The sequence below is a fragment of the Cryptomeria japonica genome, chromosome 4, assembly GCF_030272615.1.
Source record: "Cryptomeria japonica chromosome 4, Sugi_1.0, whole genome shotgun sequence".
NCBI lineage: Eukaryota > Viridiplantae > Streptophyta > Pinopsida > Cupressales > Cupressaceae > Cryptomeria > Cryptomeria japonica.
In genome coordinates this window covers 487,646,173-487,665,816 of record NC_081408.1, presented here as the reverse complement: position 1 = coordinate 487,665,816, position 19,644 = coordinate 487,646,173, and positions in this window count along the sequence as shown.

Below are 19,644 nucleotides of genomic sequence, written 5' to 3'. Positions count from 1 at the left end.
CTTGTAAAGTGAGAAGGGTTACCTAAATCAGACGCTATGTGGATGTCAGAATCAGATATACTTCAGCATGGGGTGGAAATTGTAGACCTCTTAACTCAAGTGACTTGAGTTATTTGTCCCAAGGGAGTATGGTGCAGGGCACCTATCACTCCATGCAAATTTTTTGGTTTTTTCTTAAGTATTTTATGTTGTAATAAGTGGACCAACCATTTGGGACTCAATGAATTCATGGTTGAGTTGTCCAAGCTTTTGTTGCGTTCAGGATGTTGATATCCTACAAAGATGTAATGTCAATGTTTTTCATAGGTGCACTACTCTAAAATAGAGTCATCATGTAATAAGGGTGTAATGTATTGTTTTAGGTCTCCTAGGATGCATAGAAGGCCTTTTCAAGCCTTGGAGTACACTTGACTGCAAGGTTGCAACCTAAGGACCAAAAAGATGTAAAATGCTAAGCAACATTTCCAACATTGCAAAAAGTTGCACTTTTTGTTGTTGGCGGTGAAGAAGTTGGTTCTAACCAACGGAATCATGATGTTAAAATCCAAATATAACATCATTGTATAGGTTGGAAGATTTTGGAATGCAAAGCAAGTTTTGATTGTAAGAAAAAACCTTGTTTTACACTGTTTTCATTGTTCTTTCTTTGTTTTTGTTGTCTTGTACGGTCCAGTAAGGACTTATCAGAGGAACCTTCTTGCAGGGAATGAAGGATTGGTGAATCTAATTTCCAACAAGGTATCTTTCAAGGTCTTATTATGTCTGGTTGCAGAGATTCAAACCATTCTTTGTGAACTAGGTACAAAACCCTTGTAGGCTAGGGTTTAAGCAATAAATGGCTCTAACCTGAGCATCCACTGATGGCACTAGTTGAAATCTAGTGGAATGCTAGGTTAGGGTTTTTAAACATGTTTAGTGTAGGTTTCTTGTCTTTTCAGACCTTTGTGGTGATTTTACAATGATACCCTAGGCTCACAGCTAGGAGTTAGTGAGACTAGGACAACAGAAGATGTGCATTTTCAAAGCACACATGGATTGGTAAAACCAAAGTTGTTACATGTTTGGAGACCCTATTGAATTAACTTTAATAATCCATGATTATTTTGTGTAGGGGTTTTGACTGGTGAATATTTCTAAGGACAAGTTTGCAAGTCACCCGAGTAGGCCTAAAACCCTTAAAAATAGGACAGTTCTAGAAACCCCACGTGTACAGAGAACCCAAATGCCATTTTCCAATATTGTATGTAACTCTGAAAAGGGTACTCATAAATGTAATTTTTTGAGGGCCTTGTGTGGGTATATGTGAACTTAAGCGCTGAAAAACCGTAAAAGGAGGGCTAATTGAATTAGGCATGTTTGGAGCCTGGTATAGACAAGGTGACCTTGGAAAGGCTTGACAAAGGGTTTAAAGGTGACCAAACCATTAGAAGACACCAAAGACACTGTGTGAATTTATTTTACACTCTTGGAACAAGTTTATGAATTAAGATCCTTTACAGAGGTTGTTGTAGCATTAGGAAGGTGTGATAGGGATTGAGGTGGAATCCTCAATAGGAAGAGTTGTTGTAAAACACTTGTGGCTATACCTTGGAGGAAAGATAAAGTGGATTAGGAATTGGAGGTATAACTAGAAGAACCCTTACCAAGTCCCACTGGATGGTCTTGGAACAAGAAAAAAAACTAGGTGATTTGGATCAACTCTAAGAATCTCTCCATCACATGTCAATGAACATTTTATCGACCTCTGCATGTTTTCCAACTCAGCTCCCCATTGAACGCATCAGCATACATTCAACTTACTGACAAAGAGTTGGTTTAAACCTGAACATCCCTACCAATACAAACCGTTCTACCGATACAAACCTTTACTGATATATCTTCATACCATTCATTATGTTCAGCTCATCGGGTGTTGGTGTGATTCATCTAACATTCTGCCTCTTCATCACAAACAAACATCCAGCCATCATTATATCTCAATCATCTCAACCCACTCCTGCATCTCACCTCATACCGGTGGTATCATCTATCAACTCATAACATACTTCTCTTCTTTATGTCAATCAATCTTCTTCATACTGGGTTTCCACCCTCTACGGGTAACCTGCAATACCGGTTGACATCAATGACAACTCAATGCCAACAGATACCGGTTAGGGGATTTACTGGTTTTATCTTCTGGTTCATTGTTAGTCTAAACTTCATTGTCTTCATCATCAGTATCATCATACCAGTAGTCTTGTGGTTGTCTTGTTTTGTGCAGATCTTCATCAACTCTAACATTCACACTTTCAATGACTCTTTGCAGTCTCTTATTGTAGCACTTGTAGGCCTCACTATGAGTTGAGTAACCAAGGAAGATGCCTTCATCACTCCTAGAATAAAAACTACCTAATACATCCATATCTCCCTTGATAAAGCATTTACTTCCAAATGCTTTGAAGTATTTTATTGATGCTTTTCGATCATACCACAATTCTAGGGTGTCATATTACTATTTTTTTTTTAACTGGACCTGGTTCAAGGTATATACTACAGTATGAACTGCTTCCTTACAAGAGATATCTGGTATGTTTTCCTCATTGAGCATGGTCCTTGCCATCTCCTTGAATGTCTTGCTTTTCCTCTCTACCACTCCATTTTGTTTTGGTGTCCTTGGGGCTGACTATTTTCTTCTAATTCCATGTCTCTCATAGTAGTCCTCAAACTCATTGGATGTAAACTCTCCACCCCGGTCTGATCTTAAGCATTTTAGCTTGCAGCCACTTTCCTTTTCCACCATCTTCTGGAATATTTTAAATCTCTCATAAGCATGTGATTTATCATGTCATTCTTGATTAGTCATCAATGAAAAGCATAAAGTATCTCTCACCGACAAGAGATCTTGTCCTAGTTGGACCACATAGGTCTATATGCACAAGTTCAAGTGGCCTTGAAGTATTATGCTCTTTAGTCTGAAAGGTCACCTTAGTTTTCTTTCCTTTTACACATTCATCACAAAATGTGCTTACCAATTTGGTGATCTCTAGTATGTGTCTCACAAAACCCTTCTTTCTTATTTTAACTAAGTTATCAAAATTTATGTGGCCTAGTCTTTTGTGCCACAGCCAACTCTCATCAACTTGTCCCAATGTGCATTGGGATTCAAAACATTCTTTCATATTGTATACATTCTCATCCATCCTCTTTCCTTTTTCTACAATTTGACTAGTACTCTCCTTCCTTATCGGGCAACCGGTAGAGTCAAAAGTGAATTTGTATCCTTTATCGCACATTTGACTCACACTCAGCAGATTGTGCTTCAGGCCTTCTACATAATACATGTCACGGGCCTTCAATTTTCCATCTATGTTCAAAGTACCTTTTTCCTTTATCTTGATTGAAGAATTGTCTCCAAACCTCACTGAGCCACCATTCCAATATTCAAATCTGATGAATTTCTTCTTTTCTCCAGTCATGTGGTTGGAGCACCCACTGTCAAATACCCACAAGTTTCTTCTCTCGGCATGTAGGGCAGTCTGCACAATCAAACTTGATTCTGCATTGTTCTTATCTTTCTCAACCCAAACCAGTTGAGTTTCCTTCTTCTTGTCAGCTGCAATTCTATGTTCTGGTTTGGCTACCAATTCCCGATCAGGAGTTGTCTTCTTCTACTTGATTTTCCTATTCTTGCAATTCTTTGTAATGTGTCCAAACTCATGATAGTTATAACACATCATATTGATATTAAAAGATGAGTCTGAAAACTTATTGTATGAAACTGATTGAATTCTCCTACACTCATAACTCCTATGACCTAAACCATTACATTGATAGCAAGCAACATCCATATTCTGGAGTGTATTAAATGGATTCCTACTTACAAAACTCACAAGATGCATATTCACCAACTTGTAGTCAGATATCCTATGTCCAAACTTATTGCACCGGTAGAAATAACCATGAAAGTTTGGTACATACCAATTTGGTTGCCTTGGTCCTACAAACATTTGTTTTCCTGAGTGGATTCTTCTCATGTTTCTGACTAGTGAATCCTTCATGATCAACCTTTTTTTCATTCTTAGGATATGTATTTTGGTGCATTGAGAGTGGCCTCTATTTCATTGATTGAGCATACCTGTTTGTGGGGTGGTTTCTTGTAGCTTCTACATAAGTTCTCTTGTCGGTGTCTTTGCTAATAGTGAATGTTTGTTTTTCTTTACTCTCCCTTGAAGAGTTGAATTGTATCTCCTTGCTAGATGTGTCTTTTCTATTTGAACTTTGTCCTTCTTCAAATCCTAAGCCATTGGTTCCCTTTGATTGCCTTTGTTTTCTCAACATATTTTTCAAGGCTTCAATATTGCCCTCATACTTGCTTCTCATTTTCAGTTCTTCATTTCTCTTTTCAAGCTCCTTTCTGAGCTTTACAATTTCTTCTTCCAAATTTTGATGCACCTTCTCCTTCTTCATCAGATGAGAGAATGTAACTTCACATATCCTCTTAACTTCTTCCAACTGGAGTTTCAAGTCAAAAATTACTTGATTGGACTCATCCAGGGATTGCTTCAAGAGATCTTGTTCTTTTGTAGCAGCAAGATTGACCTTCTTGAGTTTTCTTCTAGTCTTACTTAACTCCTCAAGAGCACTTATGAGCTCACCTTCTAGATCCACTCCAACTTCAATGTCTTCATCTTCCTCATCTTCATTTACCAGTTCATATACTACCATAAAGAGGTTAAATACTCTTTCTCCCTCACAACAGTCATCCTCTGATCCACTCTCTTCATATGTGGTATCATCCTCAATGGTGTATAAGCTTTTCTTCATCCGGTAGCTTCTTCTTCCTTGTTGATAAGTCTTCTTTTCTTGGTTCCTTCCCAAGGTTTTGTCTATTCTTTGTAGCTCATCTTCATCAATCTCACCATAGGGGAATTTTGTGGAAAAATGTCCTATCTTACCATAGTTAAAACATTTTAGAGTTAGTTTACCCTTGTACTTACCGGATCCTCTCTTAAGATTCCTCACAAAATTTGCCACCTCTACATCAGAGTCATGACTGGATTTACCATGAGCATCTTCTTCTTTTCCCTTTTTGATGGAGTTGAAAGTAGCCTCTCTTAGAGGTTCCTTCACCAGTTGTCCTCATCTAAGATGCAGTTAAGGAGCCAAATAGCTCATCCATTGAAAAAAAATTTAGATCCTTGGCTTCTTCAATAGAAGAGACCTTTGTATCATATTTAGAAGTGAGTGATCTAAGAACCTTCTTGACAACAACTTCATCGACTACTACCTCTTCTCCAAATCCTCTGATAGCATTCATAGTTTCATCTACCCTGTGAAAATAGTCTGCAATCTTTTCTTATTCTCTCATCTTTAGGCCTTCAAGATGACCTCTTAGAGCTTGCAGTTTGGTCTCTTTTACTTTGGCATCTCCTTCAAATAATCTCTGCAATTTACCCCAAGTCTCCTTGGCAAATGAACAATGCATGACCTTAACAAACTCATTATCTGACAGCCCAATTAGAATAGCATGCTTGGCTTTAGCATTGTTTTCATATTTCCTCTTGGCATCTAGATCAGTAGGAAGAGTATTACGAACAGCATACCCATTCTTGACAGACATCCACACATCAAAAACAAGAGAGGAAAGATAGGTCTCCATTCTCCTATTCCAGAAGGCATAGTTAGTTCCATCAAACATGGGGGATTTTCAGAAGGCGAACTCATTTCTTGCCATTGTATTATTTGAATAGAACCTACCCAAGCTAGAGAAAGCTTTGACCAACAAAGAACCCAATGCTTTGATACCAATTGTTGAACACAATGTACCATTGAGAGGGGGTGAATTAGTGATTCTTAAGAAATCTTTACCTTTTAAAACAAGCTTTGAGTACCAGTTAATAACCTAAGCACTAAGCAATCAAATTAGTAAGATAAGAGAGGATATCAAAAAGGCAAACACACAAATGCACAACTCACAACACCAGATATACAAGGAAAAACTAGTATGGGAAAAACCTCAGTGATAAATGTTAATGGAGTCTACTACTCCAATCTAGCCTCACAATGAAGTAATGAATTACAATGATTTAGGGCACCAACCCTTACTGATTTAAGGTACCAACCCCTACACCAAGCACCAACTCGATGTTATACAATGGAATACTGTTGAACACAATGTGCCAGTGAGAGGGGGGTGAATCAGTGGTTTACAAACTTTTCCCTTTTCTATTCTATGTGTGTATACCAGTTAACAGATCTAACAGAAAACAGACTTACCAGATAGATGGGAGACCAACATAAATACAATCACACATGAAAGAGATATCACATAACATTAGATGTATGAGGAAAACCCAAGATGGAAAAAACCTCGGTGAGAAATGCTGCTGGAAACCTTCTTCTCCTATCCAACCTCATAATAAAAATATGATAACAATCTTTAGGGCACCAACCCAAGAAGCACCAACCCCTAAGTGATTTATGAGCTACAACCCCTGCACCAAGCACCAACTCACTGAATATAATGACAAACATTTAGATACAAAAGTTATACCTTGTTGCAAATGATGTTTTGCAACTCATCAATACTTTGTTCTGTTGGTTTAACAATACTGGTCTGATGTCTCTCCTCACTGCTCTGTTGGTCTTCTAGATCTCTGCCTTCACTCTTCCTCTCTCCATTGCTCTGCTAAATCTTCTTGCACCTCCCAGGTCTTCCCAAACATTCTACTGCCATTGTTCTGGTCACTTTTCTGTTGAACTAACTTCTCCAACTCTCTGTTGCTTCTGTCAGATGTCTACACTCACTTTTTTCGAGTCAAATTTCTCTGCCACTTGTCTTCTACACCAGTCGAATCCTTCTACTCACTATGCAGCCCTTCTACCAATATATTTTGTGTCGGTATGACCTCCTCTATCGTGTTTCAGAGTTTGTTGGTTTGTTCTTTGTCGGTTCACCTCCACCTTCACCAGATCTACTTCAACACACAGTCACTTCAGATTTAATGAATGTTACTCAAACTGATCCTTTCTCATAAAGAGGCATTCACAATATCTATCTAGCATTACCACATCTCATTCCGCAACAACCCACTCATCAATTTAGACTTGAATATTTAAAAACAAATTTTCCCGCCAAAAACCAATTCAAACTTCAGGTGGTTAGGGTTTCTTCCACCAACCAAATCTTCATCAAATCTAATCCAATCTGCCTTGGATCACTCACCTTCTATGGAAGGATAAATCATCACGCATTTTTCATCTTTCCAATGCATGTGTTAAAAATAGAAAACCTAACCTTATTTTTTAGTCTTGAAACAAGTCGACACATTTATGATCCATTTGTTTCTTGTTCGAGGTCATCCTACAATCTAATTGCATGCTTTGATCATGACGCCAACAACCGTCTGATCTTCCTTTATCATTCATCCTTCATCGAGCCTTAAACACCTGCAATTAGTCCATGATTTTTCCAATCACATTAAATGTCGACCTTTCACACCTACCACGCCTTAATGATACACACACCGACCTCTACCTTTTTGACAACTGGCATCCACCTGTCAAACACATCGACAATCGACCCATCGACATTGAGTCATTTCATTCTCATTCATTTGACAAAACTCCATATCGGTTGAAGCCCTTACCAATATATTCAACATGTTGTGGACATTTCATGTTCTTACTGGTAACAAAAACTACTCTGACAACTCACCCTAGCCTCTGGTATACTACTTCAACCTTGACCTTTGATGATTGTGATTTTCTAATCAATATGCCCTTTCATCACAAACAACCTCCAGCATGACCACAACAATCTTTACTCACTTACCAGTAGTCACTTTACTACCATTCTTCTGCCTTGTCTACCTACTGGTCTATATAGATAACTTATTTATTTTCTTCTTCTTAACACACCCTAGTGATAAGATTTTATTTCCTTATACAAGAAATTGGTGTGCACAAACCTATCAGGTGGTGTGACAAACACCACTCAGTCTTCATCCTCTTATCTGACATCTTTCATCCATTCAACACCATCATACTTCATTCTCGCTTTACATTATCATTTGGTACCTGCTACATCAAGATCCTATGTCATTAACTTCATCTGACAACAACATATTTGTCCTCATTAGCCTTTTGCAATCTACATCTAGTGGCTACTTTTTCTTTTCATGATAATATCTATCTCTAGTGGATTACAACCAGTACATGTGACTCCACCTTTCATCCTTTCTATAACTGCAACTTCATCATGCCTTTATACTTTGTCTTCATACTCTGCTCACCGGTGGGACTTATGTAAGTCTTGCTTCACCAGTGTCACATCATATCATCAATTTGTTGCTTACCTTCTTTTGCATACTCTTATCATCAATATATCCTACTCCATTGGTATCACACCCTTACCAGTTGAACTGATACGGTACTAACACACCACACACCGGTCAGCACTATTCCCTAATGACAACATTCTCCAATGCCTACACATCGGTTAGCATCAATTGTATACCAGGTACCAGTCTCTTCTCTCCCATCATTAGCTTGTCGGTTGGAAACAATTCAATGCCAACACCATAATTGTTGGTCATCATACCATACCAATTCATCCCACATTTGGTTGACCTTCTTCCATTATGTTGACATCAATGACAACACAATGCCAACAATCTCCCCCTTTGGCATTGATGTCAACACATTTGGTATTTGGCATACCACAAGCTCTCTCTCCCCCTTTGACAACAATGGCAAAGGGTCTTGACATCTGATAGACTGCAGGCTTTCTCTCCCCATCTTTCAATATGTGTTGCAATATTATCTCTCCCCCTTTTTACTGGTTTCTTCTACTTTTTTACCACTATGCTCTACAACCTTTCAACTAGAAACACTTGAAAAGGAGGTCTCTCATACCAATTGACACAAATTGAGTATACTAATATGATACCAATTGTTGAAGCACTCAATTGTTGAAGGATGTGTTAGTGAATATTGCTTACCTATCAATCAAACTGCATCTCTCCCATCTGATAGTAATTATTGATGTAGGCACTGACACCAATTGATACAAATTTGATACCAATGGTACATTCCTCCTTTGTGGGGATTACTTTGACACCAATTTCTTGATGGCAATCAAGAACCAACTTGAGATATTCTCCCCCTATGTAGGTAACTCTCCCTCTTTATGCTCATAAGCGGTTGAGTGAGTCCTTTTCTCCTCCTTTGTAGGTAGGTCTACCAGTAGTCTTGAATCTTGTACCTTTCTCCCAATGATCCAAATTGTAGCTTCACTTACTCCACTAGAGACCACTGACAATGCTTGATGTGTACATTCTGGTCCTATTCCATTCTTCTTCTAGGCAGACAGATTGTGACTTTTATATATAAACAAACTGAATAGACACCTTTCCAAAGTTACCAACATACCGGTGCTATCAACCATCTGCCTATTCTGCCACTATGTTCAGTATGTCTAATACCAATCATAAATTATGGTGGTGAACTCCCCTTGAACCACAGATCTCAGATATTCTTTACCAACTAGGACCTAAACCAGGGCACTAATCTGCACCTTTTATTGGTTGAGTTGTGCATATGTAATCAACTAATGATCTTTCAGCTCCATTATATCCACCATGACATATGACATAATTCTAGACGTACACAATGTCATACTATAATACTATCATGCCATGAGTCAAAACCAATTAGCCCACAAAGAATGCATGCACACAAGATCAACTACTAGGTCAACATATGTAATTCAGGACTTTTTCAATACCACCTAACACATAACCACCTTAATCCATGCTACCAAAGTTAATGCTATGATCCTGGACCTCATTGTCTTACATAACCTGCAAATACCAGTTAGTTTACATATGGGTAATGTACTGCACATACCTGTTTCCTATTCCGGATCATCATTTCTACTGGAGAATTTGTCTCTAGCTCCTATCTTTTTGTGTCAATTTGCTTATGATCCCAATTGCAAATTTTCCATCCATTGACACATGAAATGGTGATCCATCTCTCATTTGTAGGTGTCCAGCCAAGGTAGCCACTACACACACTTACCATCCCATTTCCTTCCTTCATACTGGCAGCAGCTTGTTCTTCCATTTGTCCTCTTCCACTTAGGGGGTGTATGATAAGGTCATGCATCTCCTTTAAGCCTTAGGAGGTATCACCTATACATTGAATGCACAGTGTCAGTCCATGGTCATACTTTCTTCCTTCTTCCTCCAAACTCTCTTGGTCTCATTCTTCTTCCCATTTTCGGTCTTGGGAGAAAGTTTAATCTTCTTCTCCTGATTGGTCCTTGGTCTAGCAGATTCTACAGCATAACTGGAAGTAGTACTATAGTAGCATATAGTATCCATGCCAACCTCATGATTGGGGAACCATCTTTTATACCGGTTTACACTTCTTCTTACCATGCCATTGTGGTTAGTTGTCGGTCTCCATGGATTCCTTGCATGCGTAGGTACACCTCTCATCTTGTTCCATGCAGGCCTTTGTCATTCATATGCTCTGTATCCATTTCTATGTTGAGCATAGCTGCTATATTAGCTTCCATATGATTGCAAGTTCTTCTTCATACATTCAAACTCTCTATGGCCAATTCTATTACAGTTATAACAAACATTATTTGCATAACTGGGAGAGGAGATATGCATGTTTCTACTCCTTGATAAATTTTTCTCACATGCATGATATCTATGATATCTTAGATTATTCCTTCTAGGTCCATTTCTACATTCTTCTACCCTATGGCCATTACCATTACATGCAAAGAAGTAACCAGAGAAGGAAGATTTAAAACCTACAAACTTATTATGCCATGCATGACGAGATCCTAGGTTTAGCATCTCCTTTTCTGCTTCTCCAAGTACCTCTCTTGAACTGTCTAGCCACTACAGTTCTTCCATCTGATCTCTTCTTTTCCCACACTTTCCTTGTCTTGTGGGCAGCAGCATTTCTTTGTCCCCTACTGCTAGGAAGTCTTATGTGTTGTCTTCTTCTATTCTTTCTATTAGATAAGTTGTCTTCTCTTAGCTTCCCTTTTCCTTTTGGATCTGCATTATTCCTTCTTGCAACACCAATCTCCCTCTCCAAGTATTCACCGGTTGTGGTTATATCAACCTTCTTCCTTGGAGTATTTCTAACTGTGAAGGTCTAATACTTGTCATTTCCATCTGAGGAGACAAAATGAATGTCCTTTTGAGAAGTCTCCTTGCTTGTGGATAATTCACTAGTACCACTTCCTAATCCACTGGTATCCTTGGCATGCTTTTGCATTTTGAAAATTTTGTCCAAGGCATCATTGCTACCATCAAACCAGATTCTTACCTTGAGCTCATCCTAACATTTCTAAAGGTTATTTCGAAGAAACTCCATTTCTCCTACTAGCTGCTAATATTCTTTATCCTTGACTTCTAGCTCAGATGCTAGATCTTTACACCGGCACTCCTTGGTGTCTTCTTGTTGAGTTTTCAACTCTGAGATGCATTTCTCATATTCTTCAAGGCATTTGATCAACCGGTTCTTCTCCATAACAACAACATTCCTAAATAGCTTGTATTAATTTCTCACTCTATTTAGCTCCTGAAGTACAGTTGTAAGTTCTCCTTCTAGATCCACTTTCGCTTCATCTTCTTCTTCACCTTCACTATCACAGCCAAACACATCTTTCCAGTGTGAATGATCTGCATGATCATTCTCATATGTGTGTCTCTCATCCATTGATTCTTGAGCCATGAAGAGGTGGGTTCCTTCTTCATCATTGATGTGGCTGCTAACAAATATGCCTACATCATCTGCAGATACATGAGATGCATTTCTCATCCTATCTTCACAAGTCAGTTCTACAGTAGTAGGCTCATTTCTATAGAGCTTCTTTAGTCTATCCCATAGACTTTTTTTTGATTTGCACTTATCTACCTAAGAGGAAACATTGTCGGTAAGTCCACTAAATATGGTCTTCATGGCTTCCGCATTGCACATAGACCTTCTTTTTGCTTTAGGACCAGTGGGAGGACTGTCATGACTAGGGAGACTATTTACAACTGACATCCAAACATCAATCCCAAGGGAGGACAAGTAGACTTCCATCCTACAACTTCAAATGACATTGTTTGATCCATCAAACACTGGAGCAGGGATTCACTCTAACTTAACTATTGTGTCCTTATACCAAAATCTACCCAAGTTGAAGAAAGCTTTACAAACTGGGAACCTATGCTCTGATACCAATTGTTGGACACAATGTGTCACTGAGAGGGGGGGGTGGTGAATCAATGGTTTACAAAATTTTCCCTTTTCTATCTTATGTGTGTATACCGGCTAACAGTCTAACACAAAATAGACTTACCCATTAGATGGGAGACCAACACAAATGTAATCATACATGAAAGGGACATCACATAACACCAGATGTACAAGGAAAATTGAAGATGTGAAAAACCTCGGTGATAAATGTTGTTGGAGACCTCCTACTCCAATCCAGCCTCACAATGAAAATCTGATAACAATATTTAGGGCACCAACCTAAGGAGAGCCAACCCCTACAATTTAGGGCACCAACCCCTAACTAATTTATGAGCTACAACCCATGCACAAAGCACTAACTCGGTGAATACAATGACAAACATTCAGATACAAAATTTATATAGTGTTGCAAATGATGTTTTGCAACTCATCAATACTATGTTTTGTCAATTTAACACTACTGGTCTGATGTCTTTCCTCACTGCTCTGTTGGTCTGCTGGATCTCTGACTTCACTCTTCTTATCTCCATCTCTCTACTAAATCTTCTTGCACCTCCTAGATCTCCCCACACATTCTGCTATCATTGTTCTAGTCACTTCTCTGCTAAACTAACTTCTCCAACTCTCTGTCACTTCTGTCAGATGTCTGCACTCACTTTTTCCCCCTCAGATTTCTCTGCCACTTGTCTTCTACACTAGTCGATTCCTTCTACTCACTATGGAGCCCTTCTACCAATATAATTTATGTCAGTATGACCTCCTCTATCCTGTTTTAGAGTTTGTCGGTTTGTTCTCTATCGGTTCACCTCCACCTTCACCAGTTCTACTCCAACACAGTCACTTTCGATTTAATGAATGTTACTTAGAATGATCCTTTCTCATGCATAGGCATTCACAATATCTATCTATTATTACCACATCTCATTTCACAGTAACCCACTCATCGATTTAGACTTGTATATATAAAAACAAGTTTTCCTGCCAAAAACCAATTCAAACTTTAGGCGGTTAGGGTTTCTTCCACCAACCAAATCTTCATCAAATCTGATCTGATCTACCTTGGATCCCTCACCTTCTTTGGAAGGATAATTCATCACTCATTTTTCATCTGTCCAATGCATGTTTGCTAAAAGAAGAAAACCTAACCCTGATTTTCAGCCTTGAAACCAGTTGACACATTTATGATCTAGTTGTTTCTTGTTTGAGGTCATCTTGCAATCTGATTTCATGCTTTTATCATGGTGCCAACAACCATCTGATCTTCCTCCATCGTTCATCCTTCATAGATCTACAAACACCTGCAATTAATCCATGATTTTTCCAATCACATTAAATGTCGACCTGTCACACCTACCACGCCTTAATGATGCACACACCAACCTCTACCTTTTTTCTAACTGGCATCCACCTTTCAAACATGTGGGCAATTGACCCACCGACATTGAGTCGGTTCATGCTAATTCATTCAACAAAACTCCATTACTGTTCAAGCCTTTACCAATATATTCAACATATTGTGAACATTTGTTCTTACCGGTAACAAACACTACTCTGACAACTCACCTTAGCCTCTTGTATACTACTTCAACCTTGACCTCTGATGTTTGTGATCTTCTAATCATTCTGCCCTTTCATCACAAACAACCTCCAGTATGAACACAACTATCCTTACTCACTTACCGGTAGTCACTTTACTACCATTCTTTTGCCTTGTCTGCCTACCGGTCTATATAGACAACTTATTTATTTTCTTCTTCTTTACACACCCTGGTGATAAGAGTTTATTTCCTTGTACAAGCAATTGGTATGCACAAACCTGTCAGGTGGTGTGCACAAACCTATCAGGTGGTGTGACAAACACCACTTAGCCTTCATCCTCTTATCCGATAACATCTTTCATCCATTCTTCATCATCATGACTCATCCTTACTTTACATTATCATCTAGTACCTACTACAACAAGATCTAACTTCATCTAACAGATGCATATTTGTCCTCATTAGCCTTCTACAATCTGCATCTGGTGGCTACTCTTTCATTTTATGACAATATCTATCTCTGGTGGATTATAACCGATACATGTGACTCCACCTTTCATCCTCTTTATAACTACAACTTCGTCATGCCTTTATATTGTGTCTTCATACTCTACTCATCAATGGGACTTCTGTAAGTCTTGCTTCACTGGTGTCACATCATATCACCACTCTATTGCTTACCTTCTGTTGCATACTCTTATCATCAACATATCCTACTCCACCGGTATCACACCCTTATCGGCTGAACTAATACAATACTAACACACCAGACATGAGTCAGCATTGTTCCCTAACAACATCTTTCTCCAATACCTACACATTGGTTAACATCAACTGTATACCATGTACCGGTCTCTTCTCTCCCATCATCAGCTTGTCGGTTGGCAACTTGCTTGTCATCATACCATACCAGTTAATCCCACATCCAATTGACCTTCTTCCATATTGTTGACATCAATGAAAACACAATGCCAACAAATACAACTTAATACAATGAGGACACCTTGTTGCAAATGAGTTCTACAACACCTGATCAACTTCTTCCTGTACCACTGTTCTCTGCTTTACCAGTTCTTTTACTATCGATTATTCAGTTTCTTTCTCTAATTACCCATCGATCTCCTTCTGCCTTTCTTCTCTTTCTCTTAACCTCTCCTTCCACAATAACACACTTGGATACCTCCTTATTGATCAAGTCTCTGTCGGTACACTAGACTATTAAGACTCTTAATAGATCATCGGTTGCTCTGCCACTGCCGGTAAAAACTCTTACAGGTTCTGCCTACTAACTCCACTCTTGATCACTCTATATATCTGCAAAATAGCTTTCAATTGATAGTCTCTCTTCTTGCTCAAGCTCTCTCTTCTCTCACAGCTCACATCCAGCATCAATCATCTTTAGTCTCGAGTTCACATATTTATATCTGAGGGTTTCTACCAAAACCAATATTCAAACAATGGCACGTTAGGGTTTTCCTTCACCAACTGAACCTGCATTAGATCTGATCAGATTTGCATTTCTAAGAAGATGATCTGCATCACGTCAATCAGCACCTCTATCACGTCGCCTTCCAACACGCATTTTCTTATTTTGGCTGTCTGCGACTGGTTTTTTGGCCTTTCTCTGTACATCGCCATTAATGGCTCATCTGTTACCTTTGACCAATGTGCATAAGGATCGGATCATCCTATGGAATTGTATCAGTTGCTTTATCTCTTTGTTTTCCTCAAGCCACAACATCCTATCATAAATTCCTTATTTGTGAGTTCTCCATTAATGTCAACCTTTTTTCAACTACCACATTGATGATAACTTAATTGACCTCTACATGCTCGCCACATGTCATCCTTGTCAACATCCACCTCTTCTTAGACTACTAAGATGGTTTTGTAACCTCTTCAGACTAATATGTTGATTTGACATCTTTCATCGACCAAGTCACATTGTCGGCTCAACACACCTTACCGACATAACCTAATCGGTTCACCTTCATACATGTTAACATATTTTCCATCAAACATATTGGTCCATTCATTGAGTCTATTTACCAATTATCACATCCCTCTGATATCCTTTGCGTGCTTGTTGGTGAACCTGCTCACCGATAGATGTTGCACATCATGTGTACTAGTAACATACCATATTTGTCTACTTATGTGCATCTTCCTTCATATCGGTTACTTATCTTCTTGTATACTTCTTCCTTCATATCATTTGACATCACATACTTTCTCACACTTACCAATCATCACTACTTACTCATTGGTTGACATCAATGGCAACCTAATGCCAACATATAGCATGAAGAATTCTACTAGATTGTTGCATGCTCAAGACAATCATAAATATATCTAATATTGGCTCGCTATTCTTCAACCGCTCCACTCAAACACCATCTCCCTCATTGTCTTTAATATTCTCAACCACCTCAAAATATCTCTAACTGCTTGCATGGCACAATCCTCCAACTGGCATAGCTTGACCGCTTCTACAACTACTTATTTATTCATGCATCAAAGGTTAGTACAAGCAAACACATATGTATCCATTTCCTATCAACCATGACATTTATACACCCATACATGAAATTATCACAGTAATTCACATAGTTGTAGGAATACTTAGCCAAAATAATACAAGGTTCAGCAGGTTTGGTTAAAATTCAATATGCACACAGTCAAAACTCTAATATATCCTATGACCTTCACATTGTCCCATTATACAACTTAAAACATGATAAAAATTTATCAGTCATAGACATAAAAGAGTTGTTATTTCAGCTCATCATTTTTCCCCCCAACCTAATGTCTTGTTGGCCCTCCAGTACGAGGAAAATTCCTCACACGGGAAATAACTGTGAAATCAATAATGGTACCCTGTCTTGTGCCTCTTGTGGCTAAGTTCTAGTAAAATCCCTTCATTTTCTCTAACCTGGTCTATCTGGCTTCTTCTGTGGTCTCATCATAGGGCTTATCAGTGACTCTGCATCCCATGAGCGGCCACATGAGAATGGGTGGCTGAAATATCAAGGGTAACCAATTATGTCTGCCCAAGTGGATATACTTAGGGGCTCTTTGTATTGTTTCATGATAGTTAGGAAAATAATGGGACTCACCCTATTTTAGTTCATCAAGAAGACCGTTCCATCATTAAACCAAATGTCCAGCTGCAATCTGGCCCTCAGTCCCAATCAACTTCTCATATTCGTAGAACACCTCCTCTCTGAGTGGTAGAACTTGGCTCTTAATGTCAAATCTATTCAATAATTTTTGCCAATCATAATACAAGAGCCGTGCATTTTTAGCTTTAGCCCTAAGCGATAGTGGATAATCAAGTTCCATGTTCCTATATGTCCTGGATTGTTCTCACATACTAATGTCATTTTGTACCCAAGACATCAATTCTTCTAGCTGAATATCTCCAATATATAATAGGGGATTCCATTTAGTATCAGAGAAGACAACATAATTGTACAAATACAACTCACATAATAATTTTTTAATGGTTGTAGGAGAGCTTTACTAAGCATGATAAAATTATTGTGAGGTCTACAAAGAGGGACTTAAATCCCTAACAATGCGGGTTAGTTTAAAACATAGGTGTTGTTCTTTCAAATACAAAGTGTAAACCCTTGGTGGAGCCCTACATTGCATTAACTCAGGAATCATGTCTACCATAGTATCCACTTTAGTCTACAATTCAACAATATATTTATCCCTTTTCTTAATTTCCTTTTGTTTTTGATCAATTATCCCCTGCATCCTAGCTTTCTCTATTTCCCATTCTCTATAAAATGAAAGCGTGGCAGATAAATTGGTAATGGAAATGGGAGGTTTATGAGCCTAAGGCTTCAAAACTTTATCACTTGTTATTAACTAAATTGCAACGCTAGCTAAGTTTTGCAATCCTTCAGTACCATGTCCTTCCTGTGGCTAATTCTCTATTGGACCACCATTCCCTAGCTCCAATGATTCAATATAAATGGCCTCCTCTACACTTTTCTTTGCTAATAACCTCTATTTGACCCTATCGCTTCTTCTTAATAATAGCTCTTGTATGGCTACAAGAGGTTTTGCCACAGGAGAACTATCTGCCTTTGTTTTTCTCTTTCTGGCTATAGGAGAAACCTGTGCCTCTTGTGGAAACTTAAAAATCATGCACTGTATCCTTTTTTTTATCTCAATTTATCTCTCATTATCTTGCAACAAAAATGATGGCAGGAGAAGTATAATCACACTTACTACAGGCTTGTCACATCAATGTTGAACTCTTTCTAAAATGATTTCAAAATTTAAAAAAAAAAACATGTAACACAAGCCTTAAGTTATAGACTCACTCTAAGATATCATGGACAAGACACATCACTTACAAAAAACCGCAGACTGTAAATTTAATAATAACACCCCCCAACCAAAGATGACATGTATCCACACATGTGGAAAAGGACTGAACTAATAATGAAAGTGGATTATGTGAATCACATTTAATAACCATCATAATGAATGAATAAATGTATGATTAAAGAAAAATAGATAACATGTGTACCTACAATCGTGCGAATTGATGTTTCAACAAACGGTTATTAAATCATAAAATGAGGTGGGGTGAAGTGAAGTGGGTGATGTGGCATAAAAAGAGATGAGATAGGATGACGTGAGGAAAGAGAATTTATTAACGAAGAACGGTATTCCCACAAAATGTGTAAATATTTATTATGGTTGCATGCAAAGAGTTATTTAGGAATTTGGGACAAGAAGTCCCCCTACAAAAGTTGCAGGAACTGTGACTTGTGGCTAGATGTCAAACTATTGTAGGAAGTCTTCTTTTGTGGCAGGTTTGTGATAAAGACGCAATCTGTGTCCATTCACCAGAAGTTTAAATTGAACTGGGTCTATAGTTGCTAACTGTAGAGCTCCATTTTGAAAAACTTCAACAATTTTATATGGGCCCATCCAATGAGTCTATAGCTTCCCCATTGTATCTTTATACCTTGAATCGTATAAAAGTGCCCAATCTCCAAATTTGAATTTCCTTTCTTTAATGTACTTGTCATGCCATTTAGTATGTTCATTTTGAACAACTTATGTATGCTAGAGAGCCATTTTTCTTACTTCATCCAGAGCATGTAGCTGGATGATTTGAGCTCTTTGTGCTTCCGATAGTTTCATATTTAGCAGTAGAGCTATCCTAAGAGTTTTGTGTTCAAACTCAATGGGCATCATGGCTAGCTTCCCATACACCATTTCAAAAGGTGTAAAACTAGTAGTTGTTTTCCACGGAGTTTTGTATGCCCAAATGGCTTTTGATAGTCTGCTTGACCAGTCTTTCTTATGAATATCTATTGTCTTTGTGAGAATAGCCTCTAGTTCCTTGTTAATCACTTCTATTTGACAATTTTCTTGAGGATGGTATGAAGTGGACTTCCTATGCCTGATATTATATTCATTAACCAGTGTTGTGATTAGTGTGGAAGTAAATTGTGCTCCTTTATTTGTAACAATTTCTCTACGCACTCCATATCTTGTAAATATTTCCTCATAGAGAAATTCAACCACCTTATTATCTCTAGCATGTTTCATTGTTTTTTCTTCCACCCATTTTGTGACATAATTAGTGCATACTAGAATGTAAATTTTCCCATTGGAAGGAGGGTCAATTGGCCCTACAAAATCCAATCCCCGCTTATCAAATGGTGTAGCCAAAATTTGGGGATACAGTGGCATTTCATTAGACCTAGTAGGCCTACCAATCCGCTAACATCTATCACATTTCCTAGTATATTTAGTTACATCTTTATGAAAAGTTGGCCAATAGTACCCTAAATTAAGAATTTTGATTGGTGTTCTC